The 27,420-nt window shown below is 43.7% G+C and overlaps 1 long non-coding RNA gene across 1 annotated transcript in view; it reads left to right on the top strand.

Annotated features, from left to right (window-relative positions):
• Positions 1–13,840, top strand: part of LOC132534856 (uncharacterized) — a 34,486-nt gene extending 20,646 nt beyond the window's left edge. The window contains exons 2-3 of the long non-coding RNA XR_009546593.1: positions 13,427–13,509; positions 13,663–13,840. This is a non-coding gene — a long non-coding RNA (uncharacterized LOC132534856). The remainder of the gene's footprint in view (positions 1–13,426; positions 13,510–13,662) is intronic.
• The last annotated feature ends 13,580 nt before the right edge of the window (positions 13,841–27,420 follow it).

The following is a 27,420-nucleotide window of genomic DNA, read 5'->3' as shown; positions in this document are numbered from 1 at the left end:
ACCCCGGCAGCTAAGGTTCCTTACAAACACCATCCCACTATCGCCTGTTGACTCCCCAGGCAAAACTTGGGAGTTTCAAGGATAAGGGCAGAGTCCACAAGGACAAGTTCAGGTGGGATTGTCTGACACAAGTGCAACACATGGGAAATTCATGGCTAGGTTCACTGCCAACCTTTCTGATGGTTCGGGAAAGTCTATAGAATGTGGACACTTCTGCTATTGGGTTTCTGCGTGAAGCCAATATAGTTCTCCCCTCATCCTGGAGAATTGTGTTTAGGCCCACATGAACCTAGTCATCCAAATAATTGTTACAGAACTGAATTAACTTAATATTCTCAAGGCAAACATTCCCAAGAGATAAGAAGGAAGATCTATTACCTCATTACTGAAGAATTACCATATACTGTCTCCAACATCTGTGTTTATTGGATAAAGACAAATGAAGAGGGAAATAAAATATATTAGTCACTGGTATATACTAGTACATATCTAACAAACACTTGGGGATTCTTTTTTTAAAAGGGAAGTTTTCTTTAAAAATTTTACTTTTATCTATTTTTTATTTTTTTCTTTCATTTAATAGGACAGAGAGAAACGGAGAGGCAAGAGGGAGATAAAGGAGAGAGAAAGAGACATTTAGGGCTGAGGAGAGTGTATAGTGGTTATGCAAAAGACCTTCATGCCTGAGGCTCTGAGTTCCCAGGTTTAGTCCCCAGTGCCACCATAAGTCAGACCTGAGCAGTGCTCTGGTCTCTCTCTCTGTATCTTTCCATCTATATCTCTTGTTCAGTGAAAATAAAATTAAAAAAAGAGAGAGACATCGACTGTATTACTTAACCACTTGTAAAGCTTACCCCCTGCAGGTCAGGTCTTCGAGCATGGTTGGAGTGTGCTCAACCAGATGTGCCACCACGTCTCCATATATTGGGCTGCTTTTATTATATATCATAAAACATTGATTTATTTTCTTAATATTTATTTTACTTATTTATTCCCTTTTGTTGCCCTTGTTGTAGTTGTTGTTGGATAGGACAGAGAGAAATGGAGAGAGGAGGGGAAGACAGAGAGGGGGAGAGAAAGACAGACACCTGCAGACCTGCTTCACGGCCTGTGAATCGATTCCCCTGCAGGTGGGGAGCCAGGGGGTCGAACCGGGATCCTTATGCCAGTCATTGTGCTTTGCACCACCTGTGATTTACCTGCAGTGCTACAGCCTGACTCCCAAAACATTCTTTAAGTATTTTTTAAATATTTATTTTATTTATTTATTCCCTTGTTCTTTATCATTGTTGTTGTTATTGTTGTTGTCATTGCTGTCCTTGTTGTTGGATAGGACAGAGAGAAATGGAGAGAGGAGGGGTAGACAGAGATAAGGAGAGAAAGATAGACACCTGCAGACCTGCTTCACTGCTTGTGAAGTGACTCCCCTGCAGGTGGGGAGCTGGGGCTCCAACCAGGATCTTTATGCCGGTCCTTGTGCTTTGTGCCACGTGTGCTTAACCCGTTGCGCTACCGCCCGACTCCCAAAACATTTATTTTTAAAATAATATTTATTTATTTAGGGATAGAGACAGAGAGAAATTGAGAGGGAAGGCGGCGAGAGAAAGACACCTGCAGTGATATTTCACAGTTCATGAAGCATCCTTCCTGCAGGTGGGAACTGGGGACTTGAAGCCAGGTCCTTACACACTGCAATGTGTGTGCTCATTCAGGCGCACCACCACCTGGCCCAGGATCACATTTCTTACTTTTCCACCCACAGTTTTGTTTCCTTCACATAGATTCGAACTGTTTTTGATCCAGGGACAAAGCAGTATATGAAATGACAGGAAAGTCTGTCTCTTGCAGACAAAGGTAAAACTGAGAACAAGTAGTCAATGTTTTCTATCAAGAAAGAGAGCTTTTGGATGGGGGTATAGCATAATGGTTATGCAAACAGACTTTCATGCCTGAGACTCTCAAGTCCCAGGTTCAATCCCCCATACCGCCATAAGCCAGAGCTGAGCTGAGCAGTGCTCTGGTTAAAAAAAAAAAAAAGAGAGAGAGAGAGAGAGAGAGAGAGAGCTTTTATGAGTAAAGGGGGATAGTGCAACGGGTTAAGTGCACATGGTGCAAAGCACAAGGACCGGCATCAGGATCCCAGTTCGAGCCCCCAGCTCCCCACCTGCAGGGGAGTCGCTTCACAGGCAGTGAAGCAGGTCTGCAGGTGTATTTCTCTCCCCCTCTCTGTCTTCCCCTCCTATCTCCATTTCTCTCTGTCCTATCCAACAACGATGACATCAAGAACAACAATAATAACTACAACAATAAAATAACAAGGGCAACAAAAGAGAATAAATAAATAAATATAAAAAAACTGAAATTGAATAAAGTGAGTCGCAGAAATCACGTTTTAGAAGTGGACAGTGTCCTATCTGGTTTTATTATACATGTTACCATCCATGTACAGAGACCCGGGTTCAAGGTCTCACCTGTAGCAGGGGGAACTTGGGGATAGTGGGGCAGTGCTGTAGGTATTTCTCTTTCTCCCTCTCTATTTACTTTCCTGTTTTATGTTTCTTTTCTTAATTTTTAAAAATTTATTGTTATCTTTATTTATTGGATAGAGACAATTGGATGAGCTTTTTGATGGCTTTTCTGGGTCATTCTAATCTTCCATATTTTTCTTTGAGCTACCATGGTGTCCACACTTCTAGAAGTTTCTGTTCAGATGCTCCCTTGTCATGTGAATGGAAAACAACACCTTTAATCTCATCTAAAGGTGCCTCATTCCTTGATGAGTGACTAACACTTTCTCAGTATCCATCAAGAGAGACAGAGAAAGGGGAGGAGGCTCCCTTTCTGGACCCAGGTCTAGCCATCTTCCTTCCCAGCCCCAGAACATGACAATAGATAGGTGCTCAGCAGAAAGTTAAGTCACAGAATATCACCTGTTAATGTTAATTAACCAAAAACATTGAAAAAGCACATGGGGGGAGCGGCTGCAGGTGGTGGCACACCAGATTGAGCACACATGTCACAATTCACATGTAACTGAGTTCAAACCCCTGCTTTCCACCTTCAGGGAGAAGGCTTTGCCAGTGGTGAAGCAGGTGTCTCTCTGTCTCTCTCCCTCTCCGTCACCTGCTTCCCTCTCAGTTTCTAGCTGTCTCACATGGGGAAGCACTGAAGTCCCTGCCAAAGGCCAGTGAAGAATTGAGTTCTGCCAACAACTAAGAGACGGAACTTGGAAGCAGATTCTTCAGTCTCAGACAGTCTTAGGATGACCTCAGCACCAGTCAATAGCTGAACTTCTACTTTACCACAGACCCTGAATCCCAAGTACCTCGCTAACCTGTTTTCAGACCCCTGACTCTCAGAAACTGTGAGATCAAAGTGTTTCTTGTTTAACCCTGCCAAGTTTTGAGTTGATCTGTTACACAGCAATAGATAACTAGTGAATCCCTCAGAATTCATTTGCATAATATCTGGTATTGACTAGAGAATGCATAAATATTTGTTGAGTGTGTTACTTACAGTGAACGAACAGAAAAGATTTATAGCCTTCCAAATCTTTCTCTTTTATAGGCTTGTTTATAGTGGTGTCTTTGAAGAGTCTTTCTGAGAAGTTCTCTTTAATTATTAAAAGTGTAGTCATTCAACAAATATTTACTGCTGTAGCCAGTTGTCAACGCACTGTTCCTCAACTAGAAAATATTTATGAGGCCATCTGAGTACTTGTCAAGCTTTTATAAAAACACATCTAGGGAGCCAGGTAGCACACACAACAGTGCACACATTAGAGTGCACAAGGATCTGGGTTCAAGCTCATGATCCCACCAGCAGGGGGAAAGCTTCACGAGTAGTGAAGCAGGGCTGCAGGTATTTCTCTGTCTCTTTCCCTCTCTATCTCCTGCCTCCTCTCTCAATTTTTCTCTGTGTCTATATAATAAAGAAAGAAAGAAAAAGAGAGACAACACCATAGGGTATCTAGACAATTGTTTGTGGTGTTTACCAGCCTGGGGCCGGTTTTTGAAGTCAGGTGCTCTGGCTCTGAACAGACCTGTTCCACTCACCAACTCTTAGAACTGAAAGCAATCACTTTATCTTTAGAAAGCTCATTCCCCCCCTTTCATTTGTAAATTGAGCAAAGAAACTTTTTAGAAGTTTGATTTCTACAAAGACAGCAGGTGGGAAGCCGGGGGCTCAAAACGGGATCCTTCCGCCTGTCCTTGCGCTTCGAACCATGTGTGCTTAACCTGCTGCGTTACTGCCTGACCCCCTCAAATCTCTTTCACTCCTCCCACCCCTCTTCCATTCTATCCACCTCCCACTAACGGTGAGGTAGGGGGAAGAAATTCAAGAATGGCACTGTAGTCATTTTTGGTTCTTCTCTCCCCTCCCTGCTTCTTAGTTACATGATACATTTCCATTGCTGAGGCATTTGGAATTAGACAAGCAAATGAGGCATTCCCCTACCCCCCAAATAAACTCAGTTAGGTTTATAGAGAAATCTCAAGCTTGTGTAAGATTTTGGATAAATGAACACACTGTCTTTCTCATTTGGCTTGTTCCTTTTGAGTACAAACACATTGTTATTCTTATTCTCAGTCTTTTGATATCTTCCTTGAATGAGATGTCTGATCTTTTGGCAAGAAAACAATATATGAATACATCAAATACACAGCAGTCAATTTGAAAGTACTTCTCAGTTTTGAGAGTCAAGATATAATGAGCACTGTCTGGAATATGATGTCAGTAGGTTTATTAAAATGTACTTACTATATGAGTCCTTTGGGTAGCATCTACAAATAAATACAACTAGTAAATTAGATGTCGTATCTAATTATATTAACCCAACTTTTCTGTTCTGTACACTTGTACAGTCATATATGCCTTTCAAGTTTGACATACTGGTTTTGACATCTAGTAAGAAAAACCATACCTTCCATATTCTTTTTTTTTTTTTTTTTTTTGCCTCCAGGGTTATTGCTGGGGCTCTGTGTCTGCACTATGAATCCACTGCTCCTGCAGCCATTTTTTTTCTTTTGTTGTTCTTGTTGTTGGATAGGACAGAGAGAAATCAAGAGAGAAGGGGAAGACAGAGAGGAGGAAAGATGTATAAGCTATAAAACATATTTTGGAAAACTAACAAAGTCTGTCTTCTCCAAATATATACAGAGATGGCTGACTATTTTTTTAAAAAATATTTATTTATTTATTTTCCCTCTTTTTGCCCTTGTTTTATTGTTGTAGTTATCATTGTTGTTGTTATTGATGTCATCATTGTTGGGTAGGACAAAGAGAAATGGAGAGAGATGGGGAAGACAGAGAGGGGGGAGAAAGATAGACACCTGCAGACCTGCTTCACCACCTGTGAAGTGACTCCCCTGCAGGTGGGGGCCAGGGGCTGGAACCACAGGTCCTTGCGCTTTGTGCTATGTGCGCTTAACCTGCTACGCTACCACCGGACTCCCGGCTGACTTTTTAAAATGAGAGATCTTTCTTTCTTTCTCTCTCTCTCCCTTTCTTTCTTTCTTTTTTTCTTTCTTTCTTTCTTTCTTTCTTTCTTTCTTTCTTTCTTTCTTTCTTTCTTTCTTTCTTTCTTTCTCTCTCTCTCTCTTTTTTTTAATAATGCCAGATAATTCTTGTCATTCAAATGGGTTTAGCTTCACCCTGTCTGAAGGCAGAACTGGTCCAATTCCAACTGTGTTCAGATAGGAAATGTGTCTTTGATATTTTCCTTCTTCATAGATATCAACTGTTGTTTCCCTCAACCTCAAGTCTACGGTAGTAGGACAGCCACTCCCTTCTTCAGAGATCATTCACTTATTTGTGTGGGCAAAGTCCACCATTCTCATCCACTTAACATATCTGATTTGAGAGGAGCTCATTTTTGAGAGTCACACCTAAAGTACTCTCTAAGTATCAACTAAACCCATCGTGAGTCTATGGTTGTGAATAATCCCCATAAACATTTGTTTGACATGTTTTTATTTTTTTATCCTCCTTCTCCTCCTCCTCCTCCTCCTCCTCCTCCTCCTCCTCCTCCTCCTTTTTCTTTTGCCTCCAGGGCTATCACTGGGGCTTGGTGCCAGCACTATGAATCCACTGCTCCTGGAGGCCATTTTTCCCATTTTGTTGCCTTTGTTGTTCCCCTTGTTGTGGTTGTTATTGTTGTTATAGCTGTTGTTGCTGCTGGATAAGACAGAGAGAAATCAAGGGAGGAGGGGAAGACAGAGAGGGGGACAGAAAGACACCTGCAGACCTGCTTCACTGCTTGCAAAGCGACCCCCCTGCAGGTGGGGAGCTGGGGGCTTGAACCGGGATCCTTGTGCCCGTCCTTGAGCTTTGCACCACGTGCGCTTAAACCACTGCACTACCACCCAGCCCTCCTGTTTTTACTTCATAAGTTCCTGCACATGATCTCTCTCCCTTGACTCTCATGGGAGCCTTGGAAAGAAGGCAGGACAGATAATATTATTCTCATACCATAAATGATGAAACAGAGAAAGAATGACCAATTCAAACTGATAAGGCAAGCTTTCCCATTTCAGACCTCAGCTTTTAATTCCCACCCCCCCATCACATCTCATTATGCATATTTTTGGTGAGGATAGAAGCTAAGAGGAAGAACTCTGGAGTCAAATGAATAAGAGTCTGAAGCCTCTCTTTTCAGATCATTAGTTGTTTGGCCTTGGGTAAAATATTTTACTCACTTAGTCTCAAATTACTCATTTTTTTTTTTGTTATCACTCTATATTCCATAGGATTCCTGGGGATGCTTAAATACAATAATAGATGAATAGCATTTAGCAGGTGCTGTGAATATACAGTCTGCTTGAATACCTAAGCTATTATTGTAGTTGTTATCACACATCTCTAAATGTTGATTCAACCTGCATTCACAACAAGAGATACAGAAGTGACTCATTCATCTGGATTGCTGTGTGTTTCTATCTTTCTTAAATGTATCTTTCAGATGTGGATAAAAATATGACTTGCCAGAGCTCAGTTCTCTACTATTGTATTTACCTTTTAATTACCTGGTTTTTCTTCCATTCTAATCATCCACCAAGTGAGTGGGTCAACTAAATGCTATGTGTACTTGAAAGATTGTAAAGTTTTATCTTCTGGTGCATATTCTAGGGGGGAAGTGTGAATTGTGCAGTATGAATAAACAGTGAAGTTTCCCCCTCTGTGAAGACAGCCACAAGAACATTCGTTAGCATCCTTCATCTCGCCACCACGTTTATCCCTGGAATTCAGTGCCTGCTCAGCTTCACTGTCCCCAGAGGCCATTTTTTTTCCCTTTACTTTTCTTTCTGTTGATATAGGCCAGAGACAGAGAGATAGAGAGGGAAGCAGAGAAGGAGCGATGCCTGCAGTTTTGTTCCCCTACCACTTCACTCCTCCTGCAAGTGGGAAGCCTTGAGTCATTCTTCTTGAATAACTCCCAGAGAAAGTATTTTTCAGGGCTAGGCAGTGATGCACCTGGTTAAGTGCACACATTACAGTGTGCAAGGCCTGGTTCAAGCCCCTGGTCCCCACCTGCAGGAGGAAAGCTTCATGAGTGGTGAAGCAGGGCTGCAGGTGTCTCTCTGTCTCTTTCCCTTTCTATCTCCCTCACCCCTCTCAATTTCTTTCTGTATCTATCCTATAATAAGTAAATAAAAATATCTTAAAAAGGAGAAAGTATTTTTCTTATTTTAATTTGTTTTGAACTTTCTTCAGTGCAGACTGCTTATGAGATTTCCTCGATGTTCTATTTGTGAAATAAACCGATGGCAGAGGCCAGGTGGTAGCACAGCAGGTTAAGTGCACATGGTATAGAGCACAAGGACTGGAGTAGGGATCCTGGTTCGAGTCCCTGGATCCCCACCTACAGTGGGGGTGGGAGGGTGGTTGCTTCACAGGCGGTGAAGCAGATCTGCAGGTGTCTGTCTTTCTCTCCCCGTCTCTGCCTTCCCCTCTTCTCTCCATTTCTCTCTGTCCTATAGAATAACAAAACAGCAGTAACAACAACAATAATAATGGCAACAACAAGGGCAACATAATGCAGGCACCGAGCCCCAGCGATAACCCTGGAGGCAAAATAAAATAATAAATAAATAAATAAATAAATGAAACAATTGGACAGGGAGGAGATGGCTTTGGCTTTGCAGTTAGAACATAGGACTTGCATGCATAAGTCCCTGGGTTTGATCTCTTGCAGCACATATGTCAGAGGCACCCCAATCTCTCTTTTTCCTCATACAAATGAGTGAATATCATAAACGAATTACTTCTGCAGAACCCCAACACGGGCACTTCTGCAACACTGGGGTCAAATATGGTGGTGAAGACATCAATTACCTTGGCATAGAGTGCCACCAGCATGTGCTTCTGTTGAATGGATAACATGTTTCAATGCACAACTGGCTTCACTGTTCTTGGTTGTTGCTTTCATCCATTGAGGACTTTTTGGGACAGAAATGGCGCTCGTTGATGGAGGACACGGTAAAAGACCAAAACCCTGCCAGGTGGAGCTCGCTGTCCCATGGTAGAGAAAAGCAGACCATGAAAGATGGTAACTGTGAGTATGCATACAAGGAGCATCTAATTCAGATTGGGGACATTCTTGCATTTAACTGCTGCTGAAGTTCCAGTTACTTTCTATCCTCTTAAACTTAGCCCAGTCTCACGGTGTAGGCAACATTGTTCTGTTTTTGCATATGAGAATATTGGGGGCAAGGGGAATGAAATGCTTGGCCCAAGATGACCCAGTCATTCACAGTCAGGACAAGATCCCAGGATGTCTGGCTCCAGGAACTATTACTCTGACAGAGAATACTTGCCATGCTAAGATGTCTCCCGAGTGCATTCAGGATGATTGTGTATGTAGAGCTTCCAACACAGTTTCACTGAAACAGTAGAAAAACTCCCTTGACAGTAACATTGAGCTGTAACTGTTACCGTCTACACCTCCAGCACCACTTTTTGGTAAGCACTGTGTTTTGATAAAATGAGCTTATGGAAAGAAGGACAGCCTTGGGTTCAGATGATAATGACTATTTCAAATGATGGTGGCTTACCAGGGAAAAACTTTCAGTCAGTCTTTATCTAGGTTAGTGCTTTTTTCTTTACCACAGGTAATGAAACCAGCCAGGTTATTGTCTCTTGGTGTCAGTAATCCTTAGTTTCGGGGAGGTGACAGTGATGCCTTCTCAGTGCCGCTACACCTTATTGAAATTCTAAGACTCTAAATGAACCGTGGCTCGTTTCAAATTTTGTTTTGCAATTTTTTTTTCAAGCAATATACCTCCCTAGTTCTTCTTTTCTTTTCTTTTCTTTTCTTTTCTTTTTTCTCCTGTAGATTGACATTCTTTTGTCCCCAAATGAAATCGCAGGCTCTAATCACACCTGAAATGCCTCTTCAGTGGCTCTTTGGGAAGCTCATAAATTAGAATGTCAAAGGTGCAATATTGCTTTTGAGGTGGGTGCAATAGCACGAAGCAATGTTCGGATGGAGACTACACCACAGTTTCAGGAACGAGAAGTTAAGGGAACGAGGTAGTTATAAAACGAAGGTGCAGTAGCTGAATTTAAGAGCTGGCGATATTAACAAAGGGATTCGTGACTGATATTCAAGATGGCAGCCTCCACATTAACATTTGCCTTGATAATATTTACAATTACCCACGAGGTTAGACTATACTCTGCTCTCCACTGTGAAAAGAAGAAAGAAAGAAAAAAGAAAAATAATTCAAGCATGCTAACTGCTCTTCAAGTTTGACAGATACACTCTGAGAGGTACTTGTCAGAAAATTAAAGCAAAAAACAGGTCGTAATATTTATATAACCAAGAAGATGTCTTGTGAACTTATTTTTTAATAAACTATATTTATTTATTCATTCATTCATTTTTCTCCCTTTTGTTGCCCTTGCTGTTTATCATCATTGTTGTTGTTATTGCTGTCGTTTTTGTTGGATAAGACAGAGAGAAGTGGAGAGAGGAGGGGAAGACAGAGAGGGGGAGAGAAATATAGACACCTGCAGACCTGCTTTACCGCCTGTGAAGGGAACCCCCTGCAGGTGGGGAACTGGGGGCTTGAACCAGGATCCTGATGCCAGGTCCGTGTGCTTTGCACCATGTGAACTTAACCAACTGCGCCACTGCCTGGCTCCCTCTTGTGAACTTTTATCTTAGGGACATCTTTTATTTATTTATTTATTTATTTATTTATTTATCCCCTTGTATTGCCCTTGTTTTATTGTTGTAGTTATTATTGATGCGTCATTGTTAGATAGGACAGAGAGAAATGGAGAGAGGAGGGGAAGACAGAGAGGGGGAGAGAAAGACAGACACCTGCAGACCTGCTTCACCGCCTGTGAAGCGACTCCCCAGCAGGTGGGGAACTGGGAGCTCGAACCCGGATCCTTGAGCTTTGCGCCACGTGTGCTTGCTTAACCCTCTGTGCTACCGCCGGACTCCCTAGGGACATCTCTAATTAGTTCCTGGAATTCATTTTCTTTTGTATTATTCAAACTTTTTGTTGTTGTTGTTCCTGTCAAAAAATATTGCTTTGTCAGATGTGGCCATTTGGTGATTCTATCCTACTTCCACTTTTATTTGAAGACAGATGAGTCTGGGGAAATACTTGTTAATTATCTCGATCAAGTGTGTGAGGGATATCTTTGTGGTGACCCCACTTATAACCCACTGGAATCTTCTAGAAGGAGGCAAATCGATTGCTTCTGTCCTTCCCAACAATTGATAGCTGGAGGAGTGAGTCAGACATTATCGTGCCCCTATGGGAAAAAAAAAAAAAATTACAGCGTCCTGATTGATTTTCGTGACTGCCTGTGGCAGCAGATTCTTCAGAATGAGTTCTACCTGGTGAAGAATTTCCCACAATTTGTTTCAAATTTCCTCTGCATTCGTTTCTCACAGTGGCCCAGTCTCTTATGGGACCATAAGAATCACGATCTATCAGTTCAGCTGCCCAGCACTTCTGAACGCCTAGATTAATCTCCTCTCCAACCCCAGCTTTAAATAATTCTGACCTTTGCAATGGCTCACCCTGGGTGGATGTGCACTGCTCTTGATTCCTCATCCTGGCTGCAGCTGGGCCATCCCTGAATGACATTCTGAAGGCCAGCAAGTGGAGCTGGTTACATGAATGCAGATGAAAAGCTAGCATTCTCCACTCTGGTGCTTTCTGTCCTGTGTACTCTCATTTTATTTTATTTTGTTTACTTTTTACATTTTCTTACTTCTACCCCAAAGGAGGCAGCGGACATTTCTTTGAAAAAGTTGTACCTAGTTTTTTTGTTTGTTTGTTTTGTTTTTTCTTGCTAGAGCTCTGCTCAGCTCTGGTTTATGGTGAGGCAGGGATTGAACCTAAGACTTTGAAGTCTCAGGCATGAGAGTTTCTTTGTATAGTCATTATACTATCTCCCCTGCCTCCTAATTCTTTCTTAAAAAAAAAAAATCAGGGGTCGGGCGGTAGTGCAGTGGGTTAAGCACACATGGCGCAAAGCACAAGGATCCCAGTCTGAGTCCCCAGCTCCCCACCCTCAGAGCGGTCGCTTCACAGTCGGTGAAGCAAGTCTTCAGGTGTCTCTCTCTCTCTCTCTCCCTCCTTTCCCGATTTCTCTCTGTCCTATCCAACAACAACAATAACAATAATGACAACAACAAGGGCAACAAAAGGGAAAAAACAGCCTCCAGAAGCAGTGGATTTATAGTGCAGGCACCAAGCCCCAGCAACAACCGTGCAGGAAAAAAAAAATGTCATTATTACAACACATAGGGAGGGTTCAAGCCCCTGGTTCCCCACCTGCAGGGGGAAAGCTTCACGAGTGGTAAAGTAGAGCTGCAGTTGTCTCTCTGTCTCTTTCACTCTATCAGCCCTTCTCAATGTCTCGCTGGTCTCTAATAAATAAATAAACAAACAAATAAATAAATTGAAAGTGTGCTATGGGAAATGCCCCTCAAAAAATCTCTGACATATCTTTGTTCCAGTTGCTAAATTCTCCAGGATGGGCTCCAGACATCTGTTTATTAGATAGAATAGATGCTTATTAACTAAATCTACAGGTACCTCAAGCGTTAGTTGCAAATTAAACAGCATCGTAAGCAAACATGATACCGTTCTCTTTCTCTTTTTGTTTTATCCCCAAGATGTGTCTCATCTTCACCTGCACCCTCACATGATATTATTACATGTGTTTTCTTGTGGTTAGTTTTGTAGTGTCACTGATCTCTGTCCTGATGGAATGACTTGATGACTTGAGAAAACTTTTGTAAGATTTTCCCAATCTTAAATAAACATGCTATTTTAACAAAGCATAGTTTGTCATTTATTGAGGTGTGTGTGTGTGTGTGTGTGTGTGTGTGTGTGTGTGTGTGTGAAGGGGATGTGATACATTAAGACTGGCTCTGCAGTGACCTTAATTCTTGCTCTTCTTCTCCTCATCTTCTTCCCTCTCTGCTTCCTTCCCATCATTCTCTCCTGTCTTTCTTTCCTCCCTCTTCTCCCAGTCACTTGAAGTTAAGCTTTGCAAAAGTGGTGCTCTGCCCTCCACCTCTCTCATTAAATAAGTAAACAGACATTAAAATAATAATAATGACAGAAATTGAGAGGGAAAGGAGAGCTAGAGACCAAGAGAAAACCTACAGCACTGCTTCACTATCATGAAGCCTCCCTCCTGCAGGTGGGGACTGGGTGAACCTGGGTCCTTGCACATGGTAACATGTATACTTTAGCTGCTGTTACCACTGTCCAGTCCTGAAACCACTTCTTTTAGGTTATTTAATAATCTGACTTAGAACCTCTGCTTCAATTTCAGGTGTTTCTACTCATAAAAGTGGCCTGAAGGGAGTCAGGCAGTAGCACAGCGGGTTAAGTGCATATGGCGCGAAGCACAAGGACCATCGTAAGGATCCCGGTTCGAGCCCCCAGCTCCCCACCTGCAGGGGAGTCGCTTCACAGGCGGTGAAGCAGGTCTGCAGATGTCTATCTTTCTCTCCCCCTCTCTGTCTTCCCCTCCTCTCTCTATTTCTCTGTCCTATCCAACAATGACAACATCAATAACTACAACAATAAAACAACAAGGGCAACAAAAGGAAGTAAATAAAAATAATTTTAAAAATTGAAAAAAAAAGTGGGGTGTAGTCAGAAGCAGAATGAAGGTTTAGGACCATCATCCGTGCCCCCCAGCTCCTACCCAACTAAGCTTCAGAGTGTTTTCTTAGATTTGCAAGAAGAAAATCAAAAGGCATCTTTATTCTAGATGCCTTTTTCTCATCACTTGCCTCTGTTAGCTCAAATGGAGAGAAAAACATGCACTTGTGGCTGAACTAAAAGAGGTGGACAGAAAGTCTAGGAAATTAAAGAGGGTAAGCTGATTTAGCAGGTATGACTTAAAAAGAGTCTCAGGATTCTAGAACTCCCTCCTATAGAGTCATACTGGGTTCCCAGGAAGCCTCTGCCTCAAATCTTCCCTGCTGAAAGCTGGGTGTTCCCTGTCGTCCTGGAAACATATGTGGGTGACTGGGGTGGGGGCTGGGGGTGGGGCTTGTTCTCCAAGTCTGGCCAGAGCCCTGCAATTAATTCTCTTTAGGCATAATTCTCTTTAGGCATAGGTGGGTTGGGGGACACGACCTCACCTTGACCTTCAATGTCTTCTCTTTGACAGGCTGGGGAAACAGCTTAATGGTTATGCAAAAGATTCCTGCCTGAGGCTCTAAACTCCCAGGTTCAATCCCCAGCACATCCATCAACCGGAGCTGAGCAGTGCTCTGGTGTTCCTGTGTCTTTCTCTCTGTACCAATCTTATTAAAATAAAAATATTTTTAAAAAATGAAGTTATAAAACATTTCTTCTCTGTGTCATCAGAATGACCTTCCCTCTGGGTAAGGAAACTCAGAATTTACCGAAATGGTTTTGACTCTAATGGTTTTGATTTGATAAAGGACCTAGTTAACAAGCACAAGCATTAAAAGCCTGAAGTAGCTGAAGAAGTGTTTTCTCAGGGGTAAGTTGAAACTCCCCCAAAGAAATGTCTCCTCACCAGGTGGGGCTTTGCATGTTCCCTGAGTGGCCTCCCTGCACTGCTACCTTTCATTGTGGGCTATTATAGGTCTTGGGGAGATAGCATGATGGTTCTGCGAAAGACCCTTATGCCTGAGACTCTGAGGGCCCAGGTTCAATCCCCAGCACCACAGTAAGCCTTAGTTAAGCAGTACTCTGATATCTTTCTCTCTTTCATTAAAACTAGATAATAATCATGCAAAAAGGATTTTATTATAGTGGTTTCAACACCAGCTAAACATTATTGGACAGAGAGACAGTTACATCTTCCCTCAACTAGGTTTCTTTTTTAATTTTTTCATTATTTATTTATTCCCTTTTGTTGCCCTTGTTGTTATATTGTTGTAGTCATTGTTGGATAGGACAGAGAGAAATGGAGAGAGGAAGGGAAGACAGAGAGGGGGTGAGAAAGACAGATACCTGCAGACCTGCTTCACTGCTTGTGAAGCGACTCCCCTGCCGGGGGCTCGAACTGTGATCCTTATGTCCGTCCTTGCGCTTTGTGCCATATGCGCTTAACCCACTGCGCTACCACCTGACTCCCTCAACTACCTTTCTAAGTACCACTGACTCTAGATTTGTTTCCATCCTTCTTATTTTTAATAATAATTTGTTCATTTATTTTAATGAGAGAGATACAGAAAGATACAAAGAGAGAGAGAGAGACTGCAACACTGCTCAGCTCTGGTTTAGAATGACACTGGGAATTGAACCTGGGATCTCACAGTTTCAGCTATGAAAGTCTTTTGCAGAATATTTTGTCTCCCTACCTCCCTAGGTTGGTTTTCAAAGCTACAACTGGCGACCCCATTTTCTCCAGAGAACTCCAAGACCCATTTACTGAGCTGAATTCAGTAAGTCACCTGACACAGCTCCTATTGTATAGAGATGGTGAAACCTAGCCTCAGCCTTCACCATCTCAGCCCCACCACCACTAACGTCTGCATTCTTGCTCATTTCCTGTAGGAGCTAGAAAAACATCCCCAGGGGATTCGGAAGAGAGCACAGGGGTGTTGCAAAAGGCTTGTGCCTGAGGCTTGGAGATCTCAGATTCCATTCCCAGCAACAGTATCTGCTAAAAGTGAGCTGTGCTTTGGTTGATGAAAAAAGAAGAAAGAAGGAATCTTAAACTTGGGTAGTTGATTCAAAATACCAGTGATGACAACATCAGTGTAATAATAACCTAGAGGGACCCCTTACGATACAAACCAAATTGTGTCAGGAGCTATTGTTTTCTTTCTTTTTCTTTTTTCTTTTTTTACCTTTCCTTCCTTCCTTCCTTCCTTCCTTCCTTCCTTCCTTCCTTCCTTCCTTCCTTCCTTTCCCAGACCACTGCTCAGCTCCCAGTCTGTGGTGGTGCTGGGGGATTTGGGGGTCTCAGGCATTAGAGTCTCTTTATATAACCATTATGTTATCAGTCTCTTTATATAACCATTATGTTATCAACCCTCACCCCACCCTCTATCTTTTCACTTCACTAGAACACCGCTTAAACTTAGCTCTGGGTCTTTCTTTGTGTGTTGGGGGTTGAACCTGGGATCTTGAAGCCTTAGGCATGAAAGTCTTTTGCAGAACCATTATGCTGGCTCCCCAGCCTCCACTATTGTTTTCTGTGGTAAAGGAGCAAAGATTTAAAAGAACAGCTTAGAGCCTGTGAAGCGTGGAGACAGAACTCCCAAGTTCAGTTCTGGGCTCTAATTCTGCACATTAATTATTAGTCAGATCCACCAGACTGGACCTTAAGGTGGTCCTAGAGAGGGAGCGAGATCCCTGGACCACAAGTTTCCTCCTGTGGGCTGATCTTTCCTTCTCTCTTTGTTCTTCCCTTCCATTTTCTCATCATTCTATTAAGCTGTGCCAGTAACTGGGAGACACTTGAAGGAGAGGTCAGATGAACAGAGAATTTCCTGTCCTTTCTAATCTCCTGTCTTCATCTCTTATCTCCTGTCTTCATCTCTCTCCTCCTCCTCCTTCTTCCTCTTTTTCTTCTTTTTATAAATATTTATTTTGTGTAATTTTAATGAGAGAGAGAGAGAGAGAAAGAGAGAGATACTAAGAAAAAGAAGAGCACTACTCAGCTCTGGCTTATGGTGGTACTGAGGACTGAGTCTGGGACCTGGGATTCTCAGGTATAAAGACATCTTTCTCTTCTTACTACAAGATTGGTGGACTGAACAGTATTAAACCCTGACTGTGGGGTGTGGGGACAGGGAGATAACCCAGAGGTAACACATCAGACTTTCATGCCTGAAGGCCCAATGTTTGCTGGTTCAGTCCTTGTACCACTACACACCAGAGCTAAACAGTACTCTGTTCTCTCTCTCTCTCTTTCTCAACTAAATTGATTTTTAAAAGCCTGGCTGTTGCAACCCGGAGAAAGACTTAGCATCTATTAGCTCTGGCTTACACCAAGTGGAGGGTATGGAAAACCATTCATGGAATAGCTCAGCCAATTCTTGGGACCCTGATCCAGATGCCATGGCCAAGCCTGGGCACTGAAGTTGTCTGAGGCCACCGAGCAAGTACATAGAATGGTCAGCCCAGTCTAGTCTGTCCATGTCCATGACAGTAAACTCATTCTCCAAATAGCAGTGTCTCCTGCCTCAGTATCCACCAGGGGCCTTCAGGAGGGCCCCATTTGTGCTCACAGGTGCTTTTACACCCCACAAAATGTACTGGATTGGAAGGTAGTTTCTTACAGAACTGAACACACTTTTACCATATGCTTTAGCAATCATACTTCTTGGTGTTTGCCCCAAACAGCTGAACACACACACACACACACACACACACACACACACACACACACACACACACGCATACATGCCGGGCTAGCATGGGGGGTGCCTCTTCCTGGGTGCATACTCTCTGGGTTGGAGAGAACACAGCTGGAGCCAGCCTGGACTGCTACTCACTCAATGACGCGAGAGAGATGACTCAGGAACTAAACATGTGGCAGCGAGGCAATGCATTATCTTTATTGATCAGAGAGCCAAGGCTTTTAAAGGGCAGACCCAGAAGTGGCAAGTCCGAAATGGAAGTGGCTAGGAAAGGGGCAGAGAAAGGCAAAAGGGGGCTAGGAAGGTAGAAACTTCCTTAGCAACTGTTTGGAGGGTTTTAACTGGTACGATTAATATTACCCTGCATGCAGGGAGGGTCTTGAGGGTAGAAAGAAGATAGATCAAAGGAATGGAATGGGTGGGGATCTTTCAGGCAAAACAATGATTATGTAGATAGGCCATGGTATCAGGAATGCAGGGTGCTTTGTGAGCACTGCCCAGCTCAACCACATCCTCAGTTTCCCAACACACACACACACACACACACACACCCTGTGAATATATTTATAAAAGTTTTTTTCATACTTGCTCTGACTTGGTACCAATCAAAATGTCATTTGGGTGAGAGGACAATCTTTGGTATAGTCAGAAAATGGAGTATAATACAGTACTAAAAAGTAATGAGCTATGGAATTATGAAAGGACAAAGACAAGGAGAAACCTTACATGAATATATATATATATATATATATATATATATATATATATATATATATATATATATATATATATATATTGCCTCCAGGGTTATTGCTGGGGCTCAGTGCTGGCACTACAAACCCACTGCTCCCAGACGCCATTTTCCCATAAGATAGGACAGAGAGGAATTGAGAAAGAAGGAGGAGATAGAGAGGGAGAGAGAAAGATAGATACCTGGAGATCTGCTGCACTGCTTGTGCAGTTCCTGCAGGTAAGGAGGCAGGGGCTCAAACTGGAATTCTTGCATGGGTCCTTGTGCTTCATACTACATGCCTTTTATCTGCTACACTAATGCCCAGCCCCCTATATTTCTACACGAAAGAAACTAGTTTGACCAAAACCACAGGCTGTGTGATTATGACTATATAGTAGTCCTGGAAAAGACAGGACTATGGAGACAATAAAAAGATCAGCCCTTGTCATGTTTGTCTTCCCCCACTGGGAAGGAAAGATAAAAGGGTAGAGCACATGGTATTTGGGGTTCAACTATATCATGTCATGCTGGGGTGGTGGATACATTTGATGGAAACCCACAGACACTGTGTACACTGTAGTGTAAACTCTAGACTCCAGTGAACAAGGATGCATCTAGATTGGCTGATGAATTGTAATAAATTTACTACTCCAAAGCAAAAGGTTATTAATGGGAGTGGAGGGGGAATGGGGAAGGTTGTGAAGAGATTCACAGAAGTTCTCTGCAAACCTGAAATCTATTCAAATAAAATAAACTGAGTTGATTTACATAAAGGGAACTGGTGAGTTCTGGTGGAAGGAACTTTGAAAAAGGATTGTAGAGGAAGATTCCTTATCCCTTCCTGTTTTTTTTTTTTTTTTTTTGCACTTTTCCATAACCCATTCAAAACAGACCAAAAGCTTTAAAAAAAAAATCATCAAAGGAAAAACAATTTTCTTTTTTAAGTGACTTCTTTTTTCAAATATTTTTATTTATCATTGGATTGAGACAGAGAGAAATTGATCGGGGAAGGAAAGATAGAGAGGGAAAGAGACAGAGAGATACCTGCAGCCCTGCTTCACCTTTTGTGAATCCTTTCCCCTGCAGGTGGGGACCAGGGGCTTGAGCCTGAGTTGTTGAGCACTGTGATGTGAGCACTTAACCAGGTGTGCTACTGCCTGGCCCCAGGAAAAACAGTTTTCAGCTATAGGTATGGTCCTAAGACTCTGGCCTCATGTGTGGTCCATTTTTAATGGTGAAAGTTTGGCTTCCTAAGTTCTTTAAGATAGTTCACTCTTCACTTGTTTAGCAAATGAAAAACATGTAATTTTCATTTTCTTTTATATATATATTTATTTATTTATTCCCTTTTGTTGCCCTACTTTTATTGTTGTAGTTATTATTGTTGTTGTTAATTGATGCCGTCATCGTTGTTGAATAGGACAGAGAAATGGAGAGAGGAGGAGAAGACAGAGAGGGGGAGAGAAAGATAGACACCACCTGTGAAGCAACCCCCTGCAGGTGGGGAGCTGGGGGCTCGAACTGGGATCCTTACGCTGGTCCTTGCACTTTGTGCCACCTGCGCTTAACCCGCTGTGTACTGCCGGACTCCTGTAATTTTCATTTTCTTGAAGCCTAGTGGGGAACGTAAGTATACACACATGGGGCGGGGGAAACGAGAGGGAGAGAGGAGAGGGAGAGAGATGTTGTTTTCTAACAATTATATAGGTTTCAGGTGTGCAGACTTACAAACCAAAACACCTGTGTACACTCCATTATGTCTCCCAGTAGAAGTCTAGTTTCTCTCAGCCACCATCCAGCTGACCCCTTTCACGTGGTTTTTCCATTCCCCTTCCTCCTTCTGGAAGTCACTGTCATTCCTGAAGTCCAAGAGTTTGTAACCTTTGTTTTTCTCTCACTGATTTCTTTCACTTAGCACAATGCCCTCTGGTTTCCTGCAACTGTTGCAGATGGAGGGGGGTGTCCTAGCTCCCCGCTGATGCCCTGTGTTCTGGGTACAGTCACACACACACACACACACACACACACACACACACACACACACACCCTGCTCTGAGCGCTGCACTTGCCTAGGAAGTAATCAGGGTGGGAATGTCTAAGGCTTTGGTGCTGTCTGCTCTTGGCCTTCACAGCTTGGCACTATTCCATGAAGTCATTAGGGACTTTGTCAAGAGTCCACAGCGGTGAGCTCAGTTGCATTCTGAGATCACTGAACATAGATGATATGTGGGGAAGGGGGAAAGTAAAAACAACAAAAAAACAGAGGCCAACGGAGGGGAAAAGAAGAAACAAAGAGAAAGCAGGAGGGGGAATACAGTTCTGATGTTCTGTCCGGCAGATCAAGGTTTGGTGTGTCTTTCCATGAAAGGGCTGGTCTTGGCAGAAAGTTCTGGAAAGTGTAAGAAGGACACTCATGGATATGATGGTGGGCTGTTTCCTGGCTCCTCTCTACTTCAACGCTTTGGAAGGAGCAGTAAAGCGAGAAGAGGACTAGCTCATGCCTGTTCTCCACTTGCTGCGTCCGTGCTCATCACCAGGCCTGGTGGAGCCCATTAATCACAGCCGGCTCCATCTGTGTAGCTGTCAGTGCAGCTGCTCCCTACGGCCAGCGAGGCAGTTGGCAGGCCAATGCCGAGCACTTTGCCGGTGCAGGTCTTCACTGAGAACTGGGTAGAGCTGCTGCTTCTCTTTGCCTGCCTTTTAATTTTCATGGGCTCTAATTTACTCTTTTTTTTTTAAAAATCAATTTTTTAATAAATCATTTTATTGCTTCATTATTGGATAGAGGCAGAAATTGAGAAGGGTGGGGGAGAGATAAAGAAAGAGACAGAGAGATACCTGCAGCCCTCCTTCGCCACTCGTGAAGCTTTCCCCCTGCAGGTGTGGACCGGGGGCTTGAACCCAGGTCCCTGTGCACTGTAATGTGTGTGGTTAACCAGGTGCGCCATCACCTGGCCCTTCTAATTTACTCTTAGAGGAAGGAGAGAGAATGGCGTGAACTCCATTCCACTTGGCTTTCTGACTGAAAACATGAGGCTTCAAATATGCTGGGGCAATGGATTCAGGAGGAAGACATATAGAACAGTCTATGTGTCACGTGTACACATAGAAAAACATGTCAAGCCTGACATGATGAATCAAGAATAGGAGCTCTCTGGGCAGACTGGTGTTGTAGTGAATTATAATTGACGTTTAGGATCAGCTAGGACTGCATCCAGTTTTGATTTGTCCTGTTGTATGTAACTCGCTGGAGTTTGGAAGCATGCAGTGCATATCTTTTCACTTAATAACTTACACCTTATCATTTCCTGAGAGACTATATACCTAGAATCTCTTTTTTTTAAAAAATTATTTATCTATTCCCTTTTGTTGCCCTTGTTTTTTTATTGTTGTAGTTATTATTGGTGTCATTGCGGTTGGATAGGACAGAGAGAAATGGAGAGAAGAGGGTAAGACAGAGAGGGGGAGAGAAAGACAGACACCTGCAGACCTACTTCACCACCTGTGAAGCTACTCCCCTGCAGGTGGGGAGCCGGGGGCTTGAACCAGGATCCTTACTCCGGTCCTTGTGCTTTGTGCTTAACCCGCTGCGCTACCGCCCGACTCCCCCTAGAATCTCTTTTCTTTCTTTTTTTATTTTCTTTCTTTCTTTCTTTCTTTCTTTCTTTCTTTCTTTCTTTCTTTCTTTCTTTCTTTCTTTCTTTCTTTCTACCAGAACATTGCTCAGCTCTGGTTTATGGTGGTGTGGGGGACTGAACCTGGGACTTTGGAGCCTCAGGCTTGAGAGTCTGTTTGCATATAACCATGATGCTATCTACCCTCCGCCCAGAATTTCTTGTATTCAAGGGAGTCTTCCAAACTATACCTTGTTATTTTCTGCCTTTATTTTTTTAATTAATTGACAGGATAGAGAGAAATTGAGATGGGAAGAAGAGATAAAGAGGGAGTGAGAAGGAGAGACAAGTGCTCCATTGTTTGAAACTTTGATCACTAGTCAAACAGGTGAGGACTTGGGGGCTTAAACATGGCTCCTTGCAGATGGTGATAGTGCACTCAACCAGGTGTGTCACCACCTGGCCTCCCTCTTCCTTCCTCCCTCCCTCCCTCCCTCCCTTCCTTCCTTCCTTCCTTCCTTCCTTTTATTGTAAAGATGTGTTTATGGAACAGGTGGTGGTTTGCCAGATTCAAAGCCTCAGTTCCCGCCTGCAGGGCAGAAGTTTCACTAGTGGTGAAGCAGGTCTGCAGGTGTCTCTTTTTCTTTCTCTCTTTTATGCTTTTTCAAAAATGGCCACTGAAAATGGTGGAGTCATGCACGCACCAAGCCCCAGCAATAACCCTATTGACAGAAATGTGTTTATTCTTTGGTTTTATGAGAGGGAAGGAGACCAGAGTACCACTTAGCCATATGCAGTGCTGGTGATTGAATTTCACACTTGCAAGGCATGCACCTCTATCTGGCACACTACCCTCCAGTAGTTGGAAAATTAAATTTTATTTTATTTTATTGTTTACCTCCAGGCTATTGCTGGGGCTTGGTACCTGTACTACAAATCCACTGCTCCTGGTGGCCATTTTGTCCTTTTTAGCATTTATTTACTTATTTATTTATTCCCTTTCTTTGTCCTTGTTGTTTTATTGTTGTAGTTATTATTGATGTTGTTGTTGTTGGATAGGACAGAGAGAGGAGGAGAAGACAGAGAAGGGGAGAGAAAGACAGACACCTGCAGACCTGCTTCAACGCCTGTGAAGCGACTCTCCTGCAGGTGGGGAGCCGGGGCTCGAACCGGGATCCTTAATGCCGGTCCTTGAGCTTTGTGCCATATTCGCTTAACCTGCTGCGCTACCACCTGACTCCTTCCTTTTTTTTTTTTTTTTTTGTATTAGATAGGACAGAGAGAAATTGAGAGGGGAGGGGAAGACAGAGGGAGAGAGAAAGATAGACACCCGCAGACCTGCTTCACAGCCTGTGAAGTCCCCCCCCCCCCACAGGTGAAGACCTGTGACTTGAACCTGAGTCCTCGTGCGCTCTACCTGGCCCTGACATCACACATTCTGAAGTATATTTGTCAAGCGGGAACTACCAGCCTCTTCACAGGACAAATGGTGAAAATGAGAGCTAGAGAATTCATCCCCGTCCACAAGGTCACGGGTTACATGTGACCCAAGGTGACATAGAGGTAAAGGGGTGAACCTTATTCCAAAACCTTTCATCTTCATGGCAACAAGTTCTGGCGGTGGACTGGATCGCGCATGAACTCAAAAATTATACTAGGTTCACACAAATATTTCATGAAGATTAGAAGCAGGGGAAGTTAGGGGAAAGGAGTGTGGTGATAAAATCAGATGACTGCAGTTCTAGCCATTTTAAAGGCTGAAAAAGTGAGCTTTTTTTTTTTTTCTCTAAAGATTTTTTAATATTTATTTATTCCCTCTTGTTGCCCTTGTTGTTTCATTGTTGTAGTTATTACTGTTGTTACTGATGTCATCATTGTTGGATAGGACAGAGAGAAATGGAGAGAGGAGGGGAAGACAGAGAGGGGGGAGAGAGAGACAGACAGCTGCAGACCTGCTTCACCACCTGTGAAGCGACTCCCCTGCAGGAGGGGAGCCAAGAGTTCAAAACGGGATCCTTGAGCAGGTCTTTGATCTTTGCGCCACCTGCACTTAACCTGCTGTGCTACTGCCAGACTCCCCTTTTTTTTTTGTAAAGACAACTCTGAGGCGTATGGAAGAGGTTAGACAATTTCAAAAGGACCCCCTTTTCTTGAGTCTTCCAATGATCACCTCCCCTTAAGTACATGGCTCACACAAGGCGTTAAAATAAAGAAATCACTTTCACAATGTGATTTACAAGTTAGGCTTGTAAGCTTACACAGGAAAGTAAAAGGAGAGAGAAATACTTGGGTCAGAGTGAATTTTTTTTGTTTCCTTTCCAGAGCACTGCTCAGCTCTGGCTTACAGTGGTGTGGAGGGGGTGGTGGTAGGGGGATTGAACCTGGGACTATGGAGCCTCAGTCATGAGAGTCTCTTTGCATAGCCATTATGCTATCTACCTCCACCTGGGTCAGAGTGATTCTTATTTGATTTTAAGATTTTACTGACTTCAACCTAGATATAGTTGACACACAGAGAAAGATGAGAATTTGTGTATATGTGGCACTGGGGATGGAACCAGGCGCCTCTGGCATGCAAGTCCTGTGTTCTACCAGCTGAGATATTTCCCCTGCCACTCCCAGGTGTGGTTCTACAGTTACCTCTATCTCTTACATTCACCCGGAAGCACAAGCTCTGTGTCAATCTAACGAGAAGGTGGGTGAAGGGAAGGGCACTTATTTAACAAAGCATAAAAACACTGTTGGCTTGATACGTAGGCTAAACCCTAGAGGAGCATCCTCAGGAAGTTGATTTAGATGAGCCCTTAGAGACCAACATGAGGAGGCCAAACACTACAGCAGTGGCTGGAGAGACCTGGTAGCATGTGGTGTCACTTGGACCCAAAGGACATCTGTCTTATAGGCTGGTAAGAATCTTTCTGCCTCCAGCACCTTCGTTCCTGGCCTCTTCTTCCCGTGAGCACAGTTAGAGAGGGAAGCTCACTCTTCACAAACAATAAGTTCTTTGGCCACTGTTAGAGCCTGCCAACCAGGTTGCCAATTCCGATTGTAGACACCTGTCCATTTGGAACAGGAACGCAAACTGCCACTCGTTTTGGAGAAACCATCAAACACCCTGTCAGCGAACAACAGTTCTCTGGGAACAGCAATCTGGGCCAGACATGAACAGGTCACTTGGATATCACCCATTACCAATCCCCCAAGCCTTTCAGCTTCCTTGCAGATTGATGAGAATTTACAGCTCCGTTCTCCACTCTCCACTTTGAAGAATACTATCTCTCTCTTTTCTGTTTAGTATTTAGTCATTTAATTTGGCAAGACAGAGAGAAAATGAGAGGATATCTATATCCACATCCACGTCCACGTCCATGTCCATGTCCCTGTCCATGTCCATAACCACATCCACATCCATGTCCACAGCCATATCCACGTCCACATCTATGTCCACGTCCACGTCCATGTCCATATCCTTATCCATATCCATGTCCATATCCATGTCCATGTCCATGTCCATGTCCATGTCCATGTCCTTGTCCACGTCCACGTCCACGTCCACGTCCATGTCCATATCCTTATCCACATCCTTATCCATATTTATATCCATACCCATATGTAGAGAGAGGCACCTGCAGCATTGCTCCACCACTGATAAGGCTTCCCCTCTGCAGCTGGAGACCAGGGGGTTGAACCTGGGTCTTTGTGCATTGTACTGTATGTGCTCAACTGTGTGAGACACTGCCCAGCCCCTGGGAGGCTTCTCTGTTCACCAAAGAAAGAAGTCTTGCAGAGCTGGATGTGGGGTGTTCAAAGAGAACTTGGTGGACCCTGTGCCACCAGAAGTTGCAACTCTTGAGAAGTCCAAGGTCGGTCAAAGCTTATTAGTGGATGTGGCCTTCCTGAAGGACATGCTCACTATTCAAACACTGAGGGAAATGATTTTGTTCTTTTTTAAAAAATCATACGTACTTACTGACAGAGAGAAACTGAGGAGAGTGGAGATACAGGAAGAAGCAGAGAGGGGCCTGCAGCTTTGCTCCACCATTCAGGAAGCTTTCCCTCTGCAGATGGGGACCAAGGGTGTGAACCCAGGTCCTTGTGTGTACTGTGACGTGTGTGCTCAACCAGGTGCACCGCTGCCTGGCCCCTGTTCTTTTTATTATTATTTATTTATTTATTCTGACTCCAGGGTTCTCACTGGGGTTCGGTGCCTGCACTATGAATCCACTGCTCCTGGTGGCCATCACCCCCTTCCAATGTGGTTTTTGATGTTACTGTTGTTGTGGGATAGGACAGACAGAAATGGAGAGAGGAGGGGAAGACAGAAAGGGGGAGAGAAAGACAGACACCTGCAGACCTGCTTCACTGCTTGTGAAGCGACTCCCCTGCAGGTGGGGTGCTGGGGGCTTGAATGGGGATCCTTAAGCCGGTCCTTGCGTTTCATGCCAAGTGCGCTTAACCTGCTGCGCTACCTCCCGACTCCCGATTATTATTTATTTAATTAATTTTAATGAGGGAGATACAGAGGGCAAGGTAGAACTAGAGATAAAGATGGCTAAAGGGACCAGAGCACTGCTCAGCTCTGGCTTATGGTGGTGCCAGGGACTGAAGCTGGGACCTCAGAGCCACAGGTGTGAAAGCCTTTTTCACAACTATGATGCAGTCTCTCAAGCCCAGAGAAATGATTTTCAACCACAGAGCTATTGGATTCTCAAAAAAAAAAAATACATAATTTCTAACAGAAGCAATTCTCTCTTTCTTTCTCTCTCGCTCGCTCATGTGGAACCCTTAAACTCTTTACCTGCATCTTTGTTCTTTGTCTTGCTATGCACCTTCTTGGTCTTCCCAAGTTCCACAGGATCACAAAGGTTCCTGCCATCCCCCCCCCCCATGAGGACACACCACCACTGAAGTGAACTTTGGGAGCAGTGCCAGCCCAGTGTGTTGGTGCCCCAGGCCGGCGGATGGCTGGAGACTAAGGCGGTTTAGTGTTGTTATGAGTCCCGGCAGCTGAGCTGGGTAACAATACTCATCTGTTGGTCATGTCTTCTGGGTTGTCACGTTCAATTTGCACATGACCTCCCGGCCAAAAAATGGGAAAGAAGTGGCAGAACTCAGGACTGAAATCTCATATTATTGCTTTGACAACTTCACTCATCTAGAAGTAATGCCAAATGCAATTTATATTTAGACATCCTGACCTCCTGAGCTGAGGAAGGGATCATGATGAGCCAGGCAGGCGGAGGGGGACATGCATCGCAATGCAGCTGGAATTTGTCTTATGCCCCCCCCCTTTACTTTCCAACCATTCAATTATAGTCAGAAGATAAATGAAACATGGACCGTGCATGGGGTGGAGGGAGGAGGCAGTGACACAATTATTTTATAGTGACTGGGTTCTGGCTTGGCAGAGGTGACTGAAACCGCCTTATTTCACTAGCAGAGGACAAGCCCCCTCATGCCACTGGACAAAGGCCCTCTCTCTGCCTCTAGGTGTGTCTTTCTGCCCAGCGGAAAGGGGAGGAGACACACACCACCACCAGTGAGCCAGTGACATTCCCAATCTGCGTTTGGCTACTCTTGAGAGAACCTGACACATTAAGCCCGTTAACCAAGAAAAAATTGAGTCAGGCCTGTTGGTAACTGGGGCATCCTTCACTTTTTGAAAAAAAATTTTATTTTACTTTGTTTTTTATTATTTTTATTTTTTAACCAGAGCACTGTTCAGTTCTGGCTTACAGTGGTGCGGGGGATTGAACATGGGACTTTGGAGCCTCAGGCATGAGAGTCTGTATGCATAACGATTATGCTATCTACCCTCCACCCCATCCTTCACTTTTGAATGGGAAGAGACAGGTGGGCAGGGAGTGATGTTGCTTTTGTGCGTCAGAAAATGGACTGCCTATTACAGGCCCTGGAAAAGCTTTTGAATGGTGTCTCAGAGAGAACCAGAGGTTAATGGGGATGTGACTGGCCAGGACCCACACCTATGCCCCCAAGTATGGCTGGAGAGTGCTTTGTTTTTAAAATATCATTTATTTATTTATTTATTTGGACAGACAGAAGTTGAGAGAGGAAGGGAAGATAGAGAGGGGGAAAGACAGAGAGATATCTGCAGCCCTGCTCCACTGCTCCTGAAGCCTCCCTCCCCCCTGCAAGTCGGAACTGGAAACTTGAACCCTGGTCTTTATACAACCTGTATGCTCAACCAGGTACACCACCACCACCCAGCCTCCTAA

The sequence above is a fragment of the Erinaceus europaeus genome, chromosome 20, assembly GCF_950295315.1.
Source record: "Erinaceus europaeus chromosome 20, mEriEur2.1, whole genome shotgun sequence".
In the NCBI taxonomy this organism is placed as follows: Eukaryota; Metazoa; Chordata; class Mammalia; order Eulipotyphla; family Erinaceidae; genus Erinaceus; species Erinaceus europaeus.
This window is presented reverse-complemented; position numbering and strand designations above follow the sequence as displayed.